Source organism: Carcharodon carcharias, assembly GCF_017639515.1.
Source record: "Carcharodon carcharias isolate sCarCar2 chromosome 35 unlocalized genomic scaffold, sCarCar2.pri SUPER_35_unloc_5, whole genome shotgun sequence".
Taxonomy (NCBI): Eukaryota; Metazoa; Chordata; class Chondrichthyes; order Lamniformes; family Lamnidae; genus Carcharodon; species Carcharodon carcharias.
In genome coordinates, this window is record NW_024470721.1 from 47,092 (window position 1) to 60,327 (window position 13,236).

The 13,236-nt window shown below is 54.4% G+C and overlaps 1 protein-coding gene across 1 annotated transcript in view; it reads left to right on the forward strand.

Annotated features, from left to right (window-relative positions):
- The first annotated feature begins 233 nt into the window (after window positions 1-233).
- LOC121274262 (renin binding protein) overlaps window positions 234-13,236 on the forward strand; it is a 42,415-nt gene continuing 29,412 nt past the window's right edge. The window contains exon 1 of the mRNA XM_041181473.1: window positions 234-290. The gene's annotated coding sequence lies outside the window, so the exon portion shown is untranslated. The remainder of the gene's footprint in view (window positions 291-13,236) is intronic.

Below are 13,236 nucleotides of genomic sequence, written 5' to 3' on the forward strand. Positions count from 1 at the left end.
CAATGGGGAGGGGCCGGGGTGAGGAGGCGGGGACAAGATGAAGAGGCGGGGCCGCGGAGAGGGGGCGGGGCCGCGGTGAGGAGGCGGGGACAAGATGAAGAGGCGGGGCGCTGGTGAAGGGGCGCGGCAGCGGGGAGGGGGCGGAGCCGAGGTGAAGAGGCGGGGCCGCGGAGAGGTGGAGGGGACACCATGAGGGGGCGGGGCCGTTTAAAGATACGGCCAAATGACGTCGACGGAACCGGGAACTAAGGAGCAGAATCGCGCAAGCGCGAAAATCACAAGATCGACCGGTGAGAGACAGAATGTGATAGAGACCGGGATAGAGAGAGAGAGAGAGAGACCGGGATAGAGAGAGAGAGAGAGAGACCGGGATAGAGAGAGAGAGAGAGAGAGACCGGGATAGAGAGAGAGAGAGAGAGAGACCGGGATAGAGAGAGAGAGAGAGAGACCGGGATAGAGAGAGAGAGAGAGAGACCGGGATAGAGAGAGAGAGAGAGAGAGAGACCGGGATAGAGAGAGAGAGAGAGAGAGAGACCGGGATAGAGAGAGAGAGAGAGAGAGACCGGGATAGAGAGAGAGAGAGAGAGACCGGGATAGAGAGAGAGAGAGAGAGAGAGACCGGGATAGAGAGAGAGAGGGAGAGACCGGGATAGAGAGAGAGAGAGAGAGACCGGGATAGAGAGAGAGAGAGAGAGACCGGGATAGAGAGAGAGAGAGAGAGACCGGGATAGAGAGAGAGAGAGAGAGAGACCGGGATAGAGAGAGAGAGAGAGAGAGACCGGGATAGAGAGAGAGAGAGAGAGACCGGGATAGAGAGAGAGAGAGAGAGACCGGGATAGAGAGAGAGAGAGAGAGACCGGGATAGAGAGAGAGAGAGAGAGACCGGGATAGAGAGAGAGAGAGAGAGACCGGGATAGAGAGAGAGAGACCGGGATAGAGAGAGAGAGAGAGAGACCGGGATAGAGAGAGAGAGAGAGAGACCGGGATAGAGAGAGAGAGAGAGAGACCGGGATAGAGAGAGAGAGAGAGAGACCGGGATAGAGAGAGAGAGAGAGAGAGACCGGGATAGAGAGAGAGAGAGAGAGAGAGACCGGGATAGAGAGAGAGAGAGAGAGAGAGACCGGGATAGAGAGAGAGAGAGAGAGAGACCGGGATAGAGAGAGAGAGAGAGAGACCGGGATAGAGAGAGAGAGAGAGACCGGGATAGAGAGAGAGAGAGAGAGGACCGGGATAGAGAGAGAGAGAGAGACCGGGATAGAGAGAGAGAGAGAGAGAGACCGGGGATAGAGAGAGAGAGAGAGACCGGGATAGAGAGAGAGAGAGAGAGGACCGGGATAGAGAGAGAGAGAGAGAGACCGGGATAGAGACAGAGAGAGAGACCGGGATAGAGAGAGAGAGAGAGAGACCGGGATAGAGAGAGAGAGAGACCGGGATAGAGAGAGAGAGAGAGACCGGGATAGAGAGAGAGAGACCGGGATAGAGAGAGAGAGAGAGACCGGGATAGAGAGAGAGAGAGAGAGACCGGGATAGAGAGAGAGAGAGAGAGAGAGACCGGGATAGAGAGAGAGAGGAGAGACCGGGATAGAGAGAGAGAGAGAGAGACCGGGATAGAGAGAGAGAGAGAGAGACCGGGATAGAGAGAGAGAGAGAGAGAGACCGGGATAGAGAGAGAGAGACCGGGATAGAGAGAGAGAGAGAGAGAGACCGGGATAGAGAGAGAGAGAGAGAGAGACCGGGATAGAGAGAGAGAGAGAGAGAGACCGGGATAGAGAGAGAGAGAGAGAGACCGGGATAGAGAGAGAGAGAGAGAGACCGGGATAGAGAGAGAGAGAGAGACCGGGATAGAGACAGAGAGAGAGACCGGGATAGAGAGAGAGAGAGAGAGAGACCGGGATAGAGAGAGAGAGACCGGGATAGAGAGAGAGAGAGAGAGAGACCGGGATAGAGAGAGAGAGACCGGGATAGAGAGAGAGAGAGAGACCGGGATAGAGAGAGAGAGACCGGGATAGAGAGAGAGAGAGAGACCGGGATAGAGAGAGAGAGACCGGGATAGAGAGAGAGAGAGAGAGACCGGGATAGAGAGAGAGAGACCGGGATAGAGAGAGAGAGACCGGGATAGAGAGAGAGAGAGAGAGAGAGAGAGACCGGGATAGAGAGAGAGAGAGAGAGACCGGGATAGAGAGAGAGAGACCGGGATAGAGAGAGAGAGACCGGGATAGAGAGAGAGAGAGAGAGACCGGGATAGAGAGAGAGAGACCGGGATAGAGAGAGAGAGACCGGGATAGAGAGAGAGAGAGAGAGAGAGACCGGGATAGAGAGAGAGAGAGAGAGAGAGACCGGGATAGAGAGAGAGAGAGAGAGAGAGACCGGGATAGAGAGAGAGAGAGAGACCGGGATAGAGAGAGAGAGAGAGAGAGAGAGACCGGGATAGAGAGAGAGAGAGAGAGACCGGGATAGAGAGAGAGAGAGAGAGACCGGGATAGAGAGAGAGAGACCGGGATAGAGAGAGAGAGAGAGAGACCGGGATAGAGAGAGAGAGACCGGGATAGAGAGAGAGAGACCGGGATAGAGAGAGAGAGAGAGAGACCGGGATAGAGAGAGAGAGACCGGGATAGAGAGAGAGAGACCGGGATAGAGAGAGAGAGAGAGAGAGAGACCGGGATAGAGAGAGAGAGAGAGAGAGAGACCGGGATAGAGAGAGAGAGAGAGAGAGACCGGGATAGAGAGAGACAGAGAGAGACCCGGGATAGAGAGAGAGAGACCGGGATAGAGAGAGAGAGACCGGGATAGAGAGAGAGAGACCGGGATAGAGAGAGAGAGAGAGAGAGACGGATAGAGAGAGAGAGAGAGAGAGACCGGGATAGAGAGAGAGAGAGAGAGAGACCGGGATAGAGAGAGAGAGACCGGGATAGAGGAGAGAGAGAGACCGGGATAGAGAGAGAGAGACCGGGATAGAGAGAGAGAGAGAGACCGGGATAGAGAGAGAGAGAGAGAGACCGGGATAGAGAGAGAGAGACCGGGATAGAGAGAGAGAGACCGGGATAGAGAGAGAGAGAGAGAGAGAGACCGGGATAGAGAGAGAGAGAGAGAGAGAGAGACCGGGATAGAGAGAGAGACCGGGATAGAGAGAGAGAGAGAGAGACCGGGATAGAGAGAGAGAGACCGGGATAGAGAGAGAGAGACCGGGATAGAGAGAGAGAGACCGGGATAGAGAGAGAGAGACCGGGATAGAGAGAGAGAGACCGGGATAGAGAGAGAGAGACCGGGATAGAGAGAGAGAGAGAGAGACCGGGATAGAGAGAGAGAGAGACCGGGATAGAGAGAGAGAGACCGGGATAGAGAGAGAGAGAGACCGGGATAGAGAGAGAGAGAGACCGGGATAGAGAGAGAGAGAGACCGGGATAGAGAGAGAGAGACCGGGATAGAGAGAGAGAGACCGGGATAGAGAGAGAGAGACCGGGATAGAGAGAGAGAGAGAGACCGGGATAGAGAGAGAGAGAGAGAGAGAGACCGGGATAGAGAGAGAGAGACCGGGATAGAGAGAGAGAGACCGGGATAGAGAGAGAGAGACCGGGATAGAGAGAGAGAGAGAGAGAGAGACCGGGATAGAGAGAGAGAGAGAGAGAGACCGGGATAGAGAGAGAGAGAGAGAGAGACCGGGATAGAGAGAGAGAGACCGGGATAGAGAGAGAGAGACCGGGATAGAGAGAGAGAGACCGGGATAGAGAGAGAGAGACCGGGATAGAGAGAGAGAGAGACCGGGATAGAGAGAGAGAGAGACCGGGATAGAGAGAGAGAGACCGGGATAGAGAGAGAGAGACCGGGATAGAGAGAGAGAGACCGGGATAGAGAGAGAGAGACCGGGATAGAGAGAGAGAGACCGGGATAGAGAGAGAGAGACCGGGATAGAGAGAAGAGAGAGAGACCGGGATAGAGAGAGAGAGAGAGAGACCGGGATAGAGAGAGAGAGAGAGAGACCGGGATAGAGAGAGAGAGAGAGAGACCGGGATAGAGAGAGAGAGAGAGAGACCGGGATAGAGAGAGAGAGAGAGAGAGACCGGGATAGAGAGAGAGAGAGAGAGAGACCGGGATAGAGAGAGAGAGAGAGAGAGAGACCGGGATAGAGAGAGAGAGAGAGAGACCGGGATAGAGAGAGAGAGAGAGAGACCGGGATAGAGAGAGAGCGACCGGGATAGAGAGAGAGAGAGAGAGACCGGGGTAGAGAGAGAGAGAGAGAGAGACCGGGGTAGAGAGAGAGAGAGAGAGAGACCGGGGTAGAGAGAGAGAGAGAGAGAGACCGGGACAGAGAGAGAGAGACCGGGGTAGAGAGAGAGAGAGAGAGAGACCGGGGTAGAGAGAGAGGGAGAGAGAGACCGGGGTAGAGAGAGAGAGAGAGAGACCGGGATAGAGAGAGAGAGACCGGGATAGAGAGAGAGAGAGACCGGGATAGAGAGAGAGAGACCGGGATAGAGAGAGAGAGAGAGAGAGAGACCGGGATAGAGAGAGAGAGAGAGAGAGAGAGAGAGAGAGACCGGGATAGAGAGAGAGAGAGAGAGAGAGAGAGAGACCGGGATAGAGAGAGAGAGAGAGAGAGAGAGACCGGGATAAAGAGAGAGAGAGAGAGAGAGAGACCGGGATAGAGAGAGAGAGAGAGAGAGAGAGACCGGGATAGAGAGAGAGAGACCGGGATAGAGAGAGAGAGAGAGAGAGAGAGAGAGACCGGGATAGAGAGACATAGAGACCGGGATAGAGAGAGAGAGAGAGACCGGGATAGAGAGAGAGAGAGAGAGAGAGACCGGGATAGAGAGAGAGAGAGAGAGAGAGAGACCGGGATAGAGAGAGAGAGAGACCGGGATAGAGAGAGAGAGAGACCGGGATAGAGAGAGAGAGAGACCGGGATAGAGAGAGAGAGAGAGAGAGAGACCGGGATAGAGAGAGAGACCGGGATAGAGAGAGAGAGAGAGAGTGACCGGGATAGAGAAAGAGAGAGAGACCGGGATAGAGAGAGAGAGAGAGAGAGACCGGGATAGAGAGAGAGAGAGAGACCGGGATAGAGAGAGAGAGAGACCGGGATAGAGGGAGAGAGAGAGAGACCGGGATAGAGAGAGAGAGAGACCGGGATAGAGAGAGAGAGAGAGAGACCGGGATAGAGAGAGAGAGACCGGGATAGAGAGAGAGAGAGAGAGAGACCGGGATAGAGAGAGAGAGAGAGACCGGGATAGAGAGAGAGAGAGAGAGACCGGGATAGAGAGAGAGAGAGAGAGACCGGGATAGAGAGAGAGAGACCGGGATAGAGAGAGAGAGAGAGAGAGAGACCGGGATAGAGAGAGAGAGAGAGAGAGACCGGGATAGAGAGAGAGAGAGAGAGAGAGAGACCGGGATACAGAGAGAGAGAGAGAGAGAGACCGGGATAGAGAGAGAGAGACCGGGATAGAGAGAGAGAGAGACCGGGATAGAGAGAGAGAGACCGGGATAGAGAGAGAGAGAGAGAGAGAGACCGGGATAGAGAGAGAGAGAGAGAGAGAGAGAGAGAGACCGGGATAGAGAGAGAGAGAGAGAGAGAGAGACCGGGATAGAGAGAGAGAGAGAGAGAGAGAGACCGGGATAAAGAGAGAGAGAGAGAGAGAGAGACCGGGATAGAGAGAGAGAGAGAGAGAGAGAGAGACCGGGATAGAGAGAGAGAGACCGGGATAGAGAGAGAGAGAGAGAGAGAGAGACCGGGATAGAGAGAGATAGAGACCGGGATAGAGAGAGAGAGAGAGACCGGGATAGAGAGAGAGAGAGAGAGAGAGACCGGGATAGAGAGAGAGAGAGAGAGAGAGACCGGGATAGAGAGAGAGAGAGACCGGGATAGAGAGAGAGAGAGAGAGAGAGACCGGGATAGAGAGAGAGACCGGGATAGAGAGAGAGAGAGAGAGTGACCGGGATAGAGAAAGAGAGAGAGACCGGGATAGAGAGAGAGAGAGAGAGAGACCGGGATAGAGAGAGAGAGAGAGACCGGGATAGAGAGAGAGAGAGACCGGGATAGAGGGAGAGAGAGAGAGACCGGGATAGAGAGAGAGAGAGACCGGGATAGAGAGAGAGAGAGAGAGACCGGGATAGAGAGAGAGAGACCGGGATAGAGAGAGAGACCGGGATAGAGAGAGAGAGACCGGGATAGAGAGAGAGAGAGAGAGAGACCGGGATAGAGAGAGAGAGAGAGACCGGGATAGAGAGAGAGAGAGAGAGACCGGGATAGAGAGAGAGAGAGAGAGACCGGGATAGAGAGAGAGAGACCGGGATAGAGAGAGAGAGAGAGAGAGAGACCGGGATAGAGAGAGAGAGAGAGAGAGAGACCGGGATAGAGAGAGAGAGAGAGAGAGAGAGACCGGGATACAGAGAGAGAGAGAGAGAGAGAGAGAGACTGGGATAGAGAGAGAGAGAGAGACCGGGATAGAGAGAGAGAGAGACCGGGATAGAGAGAGAGAGAGAGAGACCGGGATAGAGAGAGAGAGAGAGAGACCGGGATAGAGAGAGAGAGAGAGAGACCGGGATAGAGAGAGAGAGAGACCGGGATAGAGAGAGAGAGACCGGGATAGAGAGAGAGAGAGAGAGAGAGACCGGGATAGAGAGAGAGAGAGAGAGAGAGAGAGACCGGGATAGAGAGAGAGAGAGAGAGACCGGGATAGAGGGAGAGAGAGAGACCGGGATAGAGAGAGAGAGCGAGACCGGGATAGAGAGAGAGAGAGACCGGGATAGAGAGAGAGAGAGAGAGAGAGAGACCGGGATAGAGAGAGAGAGAGAGAGACCGGGATAGAGAGAGAGAGACCGGGATAGAGAGAGAGAGACCGGGATAGAGAGAGAGAGAGAGAGACCGGGATAGAGAGAGAGAGAGAGAGAGACCGGGATAGAGAGAGAGAGAGAGAGAGACCGGGATAGAGAGAGAGAGAGAGAGAGACCGGGATAGAGAAAGAGAGAGAGAGAGAGAGACCGGGATACAGAGAGAGAGAGAGAGAGAGACCGGAATAGAGAGAGAGAGAGAGACCGGAATAGAGAGAGAGAGAGAGACCGGGATAGAGAGAGAGAGAGACCGGGATAGAGAGAGAGAGAGACCGGGATAGAGAGAGAGAGAGAGAGAGACCGGGATAGAGAGAGAGAGAGAGAGAGACCGGGATAGAGAGAGAGAGAGACCGGGATAGAGAGAGAGAGACCGGGATAGAGAGAGAGAGAGAGAGAGAGAGACCGGGATACAGAGAGAGAGACGGGGATAGAGAGAGAGAGAGAGACCGGGATAGAGAGAGAGAGAGAGACCGGGATAGAGAGAGAGAGAGACCGGGATAGAGAGAGAGAGAGAGACCGGGATAGAGAGAGAGAGACCGGGATAGAGAGAGAGAGAGAGAGACCGGGATAGAGAGAGAGAGAGAGAGACCGGGAGAGAGAGAGAGAGACCGGGATAGAGAGAGAGAGAGAGAGACCGGGGTAGAGAGAGAGAGAGACCGGGGTAGAGAGAGAGAGAGACCGGGGTAGAGAGAGAGAGAGACCGGGATAGAGAGAGAGAGAGAGAGAGACCGGGATAGAGAGAGAGAGAGACCGGGATAGAGAGAGAGAGAGACCGGGATAGAGAGAGAGAGAGACCGGGATAGAGAGAGAGAGAGAGAGAGAGACCGGGATAGAGAGAGAGAGAGAGAGAGACCGGGATAGAGAGAGAGAGAGAGAGACCGGGATAGAGAGAGAGAGAGAGAGAGAGTGACCGGGATAGAGAGAGAGAGAGTGACCGGGATAGAGAGAGAGAGAGAGACCGGGATAGAGAGAGAGAGAGAGACCGGGATAGAGAGAGAGAGAGAGAGACCGGGATACAGAGAGAGAGAGAGAGAGAGAGAGACCGGGATACAGAGAGAGAGAGAGAGACCGGGATAGAGAGAGAGAGAGACCGGGATAGAGAGAGAGAGAGAGAGACCGGGATAGAGAGAGAGAGACCGGGATAGAGAGAGAGAGAGAGAGAGAGACCGGGATAGAGAGAGAGAGAGAGAGACCGGGATAGAGAGAGAGAGAGAGAGACCGGGATAGAGAGAGAGAGAGAGAGACCGGGATAGAGAGAGAGAGAGAGAGACCGGGATAGAGAGAGAGAGAGAGAGACCGGGATAGAGAGAGAGAGAGAGAGACCGGGATAGAGAGAGAGAGAGAGAGAGAGACCGGGATAGAGAGAGAGAGAGAGAGAGAGACCGGGATAGAGAGAGAGAGAGAGAGAGAGAGAGAGACCGGGATACAGAGAGAGAGAGAGAGACTGGGATAGAGAGAGAGAGAGAGAGACCGGGATAGAGAGAGAGAGAGAGAGACCGGGATAGAGAGAGAGAGAGAGAGACCGGGATAGAGAGAGAGAGAGACCGGGATAGAGAGAGAGAGAGACCGGGATAGAGAGAGAGAGAGACCGGGATAGAGAGAGAGAGAGACCGGGATAGAGAGAGAGAGACCGGGATAGAGAGAGAGAGAGAGAGAGAGAGACCGGGATAGAGAGAGAGAGAGAGAGAGAGAGACCGGGATAGAGAGAGAGAGAGAGACCGGGATAGAGAGAGACCGGGATAGAGAGAGAGAGAGAGAGAGAGAGACCGGGATAGAGAGAGAGAGAGAGAGACCGGGATAGAGAGAGAGAGACCGGGATAGAGAGAGAGAGACCGGGATAGAGAGAGAGAGACCGGGATAGAGAGAGAGAGAGAGAGAGACCGGGATAGAGAAAGAGAGAGAGAGACCGGGATAGAGAGAGAGAGAGAGAGAGACCGGGATACAGAGAGAGAGAGAGAGAGAGAGAGAGACCGGGAGAGAGAGAGAGAGAGAGACCGGGATAGAGAGAGAGAGAGAGACCGGGATAGAGAGAGAGAGAGAGACCGGGATAGAGAGAGAGAGAGACCGGGATAGAGAGAGAGAGAGAGAGAGACCGGGATAGAGAGAGAGAGAGAGAGAGACCGGGATAGAGAGAGAGAGAGACCGGGATAGAGAGAGAGAGAGACCGGGATAGAGAGAGAGAGAGACCGGGATAGAGAGAGAGAGAGACCGGGATAGAGAGAGAGAGACCGGGATAGAGAGAGAGAGACCGGGATAGAGAGAGAGAGACCGGGATAGAGAGAGAGAGAGAGAGAGAGAGAGACCGGGATACAGAGAGAGAGACGGGGATAGAGAGAGAGAGAGAGACCGGGATAGAGAGAGAGAGAGAGACCGGGATAGAGAGAGAGAGAGAGACCGGGATAGAGAGAGAGAGAGAGACCGGGATAGAGAGAGAGAGAGAGACCGGGATAGAGAGAGAGAGACCGGGATAGAGAGAGAGAGAGAGAGACCGGGATAGAGAGAGAGAGAGAGACCGGGATAGAGAGAGAGAGAGAGAGAGAGACCGGGATAGAGAGAGAGAGAGAGAGAGACCGGGATAGAGAGAGAGAGAGAGAGAGACCGGGATAGAGAGAGAGAGAGAGACCGGGATAGAGAGAGAGAGAGAGAGACCGGGATAGAGAGAGAGAGAGAGAGACCGGGATAGAGAGAGAGAGAGAGAGAGACCGGGATAGAGAGAGAGAGAGAGAGAGACCGGGATAGAGAGAGAGAGAGAGAGAGACCGGGATAGAGAGAGAGAGAGAGACCGGGATAGAGAGAGAGAGAGAGAGACCGGGATAGAGACAGAGAGAGAGACCGGGATAGAGAGAGAGAGAGAGAGACCGGGATAGAGAGAGAGAGACCGGGATAGAGAGAGAGAGAGAGACCGGGATAGAGAGAGAGAGAGAGACCGGGATAGAGAGAGAGAGACCGGGATAGAGAGAGAGAGAGAGACCGGGATAGAGAGAGAGAGACCGGGATAGAGAGAGAGAGAGAGAGACCGGGATAGAGAGAGAGAGACCGGGATAGAGAGAGAGAGACCGGGATAGAGAGAGAGAGAGAGAGAGAGACCGGGATAGAGAGAGAGAGAGAGAGACCGGGATAGAGAGAGAGAGACCGGGATAGAGAGAGAGAGAGAGAGACCGGGATAGAGAGAGAGAGACCGGGATAGAGAGAGAGAGACCGGGATAGAGAGAGAGAGAGAGAGAGAGACCGGGATAGAGAGAGAGAGAGAGAGAGAGACCGGGATAGAGAGAGAGAGAGAGAGACCGGGATAGAGAGAGAGAGAGAGAGAGAGACCGGGATAGAGAGAGAGAGAGAGAGACCGGGATAGAGAGAGAGAGACCGGGATAGAGAGAGAGAGAGAGACCGGGATAGAGAGAGAGAGACCGGGATAGAGAGAGAGAGACCGGGATAGAGAGAGAGAGACCGGGATAGAGAGAGAGAGAGAGAGACCGGGATAGAGAGAGAGAGACCGGGATAGAGAGAGAGAGACCGGGATAGAGAGAGAGAGACCGGGATAGAGAGAGAGAGAGAGAGAGAGACCGGGATAGAGAGAGAGAGAGAGAGAGAGACCGGGATAGAGAGAGAGAGAGAGAGAGAGAGACCGGGATAGAGAGAGAGAGACCGGGATAGAGAGAGAGAGACCGGGATAGAGAGAGAGAGACCGGGATAGAGAGAGAGAGACCGGGATAGAGAGAGAGAGACCGGGATAGAGAGAGAGAGACCGGGATAGAGAGAGAGAGAGAGAGACCGGGATAGAGAGAGAGAGACCGGGATAGAGAGAGAGAGACCGGGATAGAGAGAGAGAGACCGGGATAGAGAGAGAGAGACCGGGATAGAGAGAGAGAGACCGGGATAGAGAGAGAGAGAGACCGGGATAGAGAGAGAGAGAGAGAGACCGGGATAGAGAGAGAGAGAGACGGATAGAGAGAGAGAGAGAGAGAGAGACCGGGATAGAGAGAGAGAGAGAGAGAGAGACCGGGATAGAGAGAGAGAGAGAGGGAGAGAGACCGGGATAGAGAGAGAGAGAGAGGGAGAGAGACCGGGATAGAGAGAGAGAGAGAGAGAGAGAGACCGGGATAGAGAGAGAGAGAGAGAGACCGGGATAGAGAGAGAGAGACCGGGATAGAGAGAGAGAGACCGGGATAGAGAGAGAGAGACCGGGATAGAGAGAGAGAGAGAGAGAGACCGGGATAGAGAGAGAGAGAGAGAGAGACCGGGATAGAGAGAGAGAGACCGGGATAGAGAGAGAGAGACCGGGATAGAGAGAGAGAGAGACCGGGATAGAGAGAGAGAGAGACCGGGATAGAGAGAGAGAGACCGGGATAGAGAGAGAGAGACCGGGATAGAGAGAGAGAGACCGGGATAGAGAGAGAGAGACCGGGATAGAGAGAGAGAGAGAGAGAGAGACCGGGATAGAGAGAGAGAGACCGGGATAGAGAGAGAGAGACCGGGATAGAGAGAGAGAGACCGGGATAGAGAGAGAGAGACCGGGATAGAGAGAGAGAGACCGGGATAGAGAGAGAGAGACCGGGATAGAGAGAGAGAGAGAGAGAGAGACCGGGATAGAGAGAGAGAGAGAGAGACCGGGATAGAGAGAGAGAGAGAGACCGGGATAGAGAGAGAGAGAGAGAGAGAGACCGGGATAGAGAGAGAGAGAGAGAGACCGGGATAGAGAGAGAGAGACCGGGATAGAGAGTGAGAGAGAGACCGGGATAGAGAGAGAGAGACCGGGATAGAGAGAGAGAGAGAGACCGGGATAGAGAGAGAGAGAGACCGGGATAGAGGGAGAGAGAGAGAGACCGGGATAGAGAGAGAGAGAGACCGGGATAGAGAGAGAGAGAGAGAGAGACCGGGATAGAGAGAGAGAGACCGGGATAGAGAGAGAGAGAGAGAGAGAGACCGGGATAGAGAGAGAGAGAGAGACCGGGATAGAGAGAGAGAGAGAGAGACCGGGATAGAGAGAGAGAGAGAGAGACCGGGATAGAGAGAGAGAGAGAGAGACCGGGATAGAGAGAGAGAGACCGGGATAGAGAGAGAGAGAGAGAGAGAGACCGGGATAGAGAGAGAGAGAGAGAGAGAGAGACCGGGATAGAGAGAGAGAGAGAGAGAGAGAGACCGGGATACAGAGAGAGAGAGAGAGAGAGAGAGACTGGGATAGAGAGAGAGAGAGAGACCGGGATAGAGAGAGAGAGAGACCGGGATAGAGAGAGAGAGAGAGAGACCGGGATAGAGAGAGAGAGAGAGAGACCGGGATAGAGAGAGAGAGAGAGAGACCGGGATAGAGAGAGAGAGAGAGAGACCGGGATAGAGAGAGAGAGACCGGGATAGAGAGAGAGAGAGAGAGAGAGACCGGGATAGAGAGAGAGAGAGAGAGAGACCGGGATAGAGAGAGAGAGAGAGAGACCGGGATAGAGAGAGAGAGAGAGACCGGGATAGAGAGAGAGAGAGAGACCGGGATAGAGAGAGAGAGAGAGACCGGGATAGAGAGAGAGAGAGAGAGAGAGAGACCGGGATAGAGAGAGAGAGAGAGAGACCGGGATAGAGAGAGAGAGACCGGGATAGAGAGAGAGAGACCGGGATAGAGAGAGAGAGAGAGAGAGACCGGGATAGAGAGAGAGAGAGAGAGAGACCGGGATAGAGAGAGAGAGAGAGAGAGACCGGGATAGAGAGAGAGAGAGAGAGAGACCGGGATAGAGAAAGAGAGAGAGAGACCGGGATAGAGAGAGAGAGAGAGAGAGACCGGGATACAGAGAGAGAGAGAGAGAGAGAGAGAGAGACCGGAATAGAGAGAGAGAGAGAGACCGGAATAGAGAGAGAGAGAGAGACCGGGATAGAGAGAGAGAGAGACCGGGATAGAGAGAGAGAGAGACCGGGATAGAGAGAGAGAGAGAGAGAGACCGGGATAGAGAGAGAGAGAGAGAGAGACCGGGATAGAGAGAGAGAGAGACCGGGATAGAGAGAGAGAGAGACCGGGATAGAGAGAGAGAGACCGGGATAGAGAGAGAGAGACCGGGATAGAGAGAGAGAGAGAGAGAGAGAGACCGGGATACAGAGAGAGAGACGGGGATAGAGAGAGAGAGAGAGACCGGGATAGAGAGAGAGAGAGAGACCGGGATAGAGAGAGAGAGAGAGAGACCGGGATAGAGAGAGTGAGAGAGACCGGGATAGAGAGAGAGAGACCGGGATAGAGAGAGAGAGAGAGAGACCGGGATAGAGAGAGAGAGAGAGAGACCGGGAGAGAGAGAGAGAGACCGGGATAGAGAGAGAGAGAGAGAGACCGGGGTAGAGAGAGAGAGAGACCGGGATAGAGAGAGAGAGACCGGGATAGAGAGAGAGAGAGAGAGAGAGACCGGGATAGAGAGAGAGAGAGACCGGGATAGAGAGAGAGAGAGACCG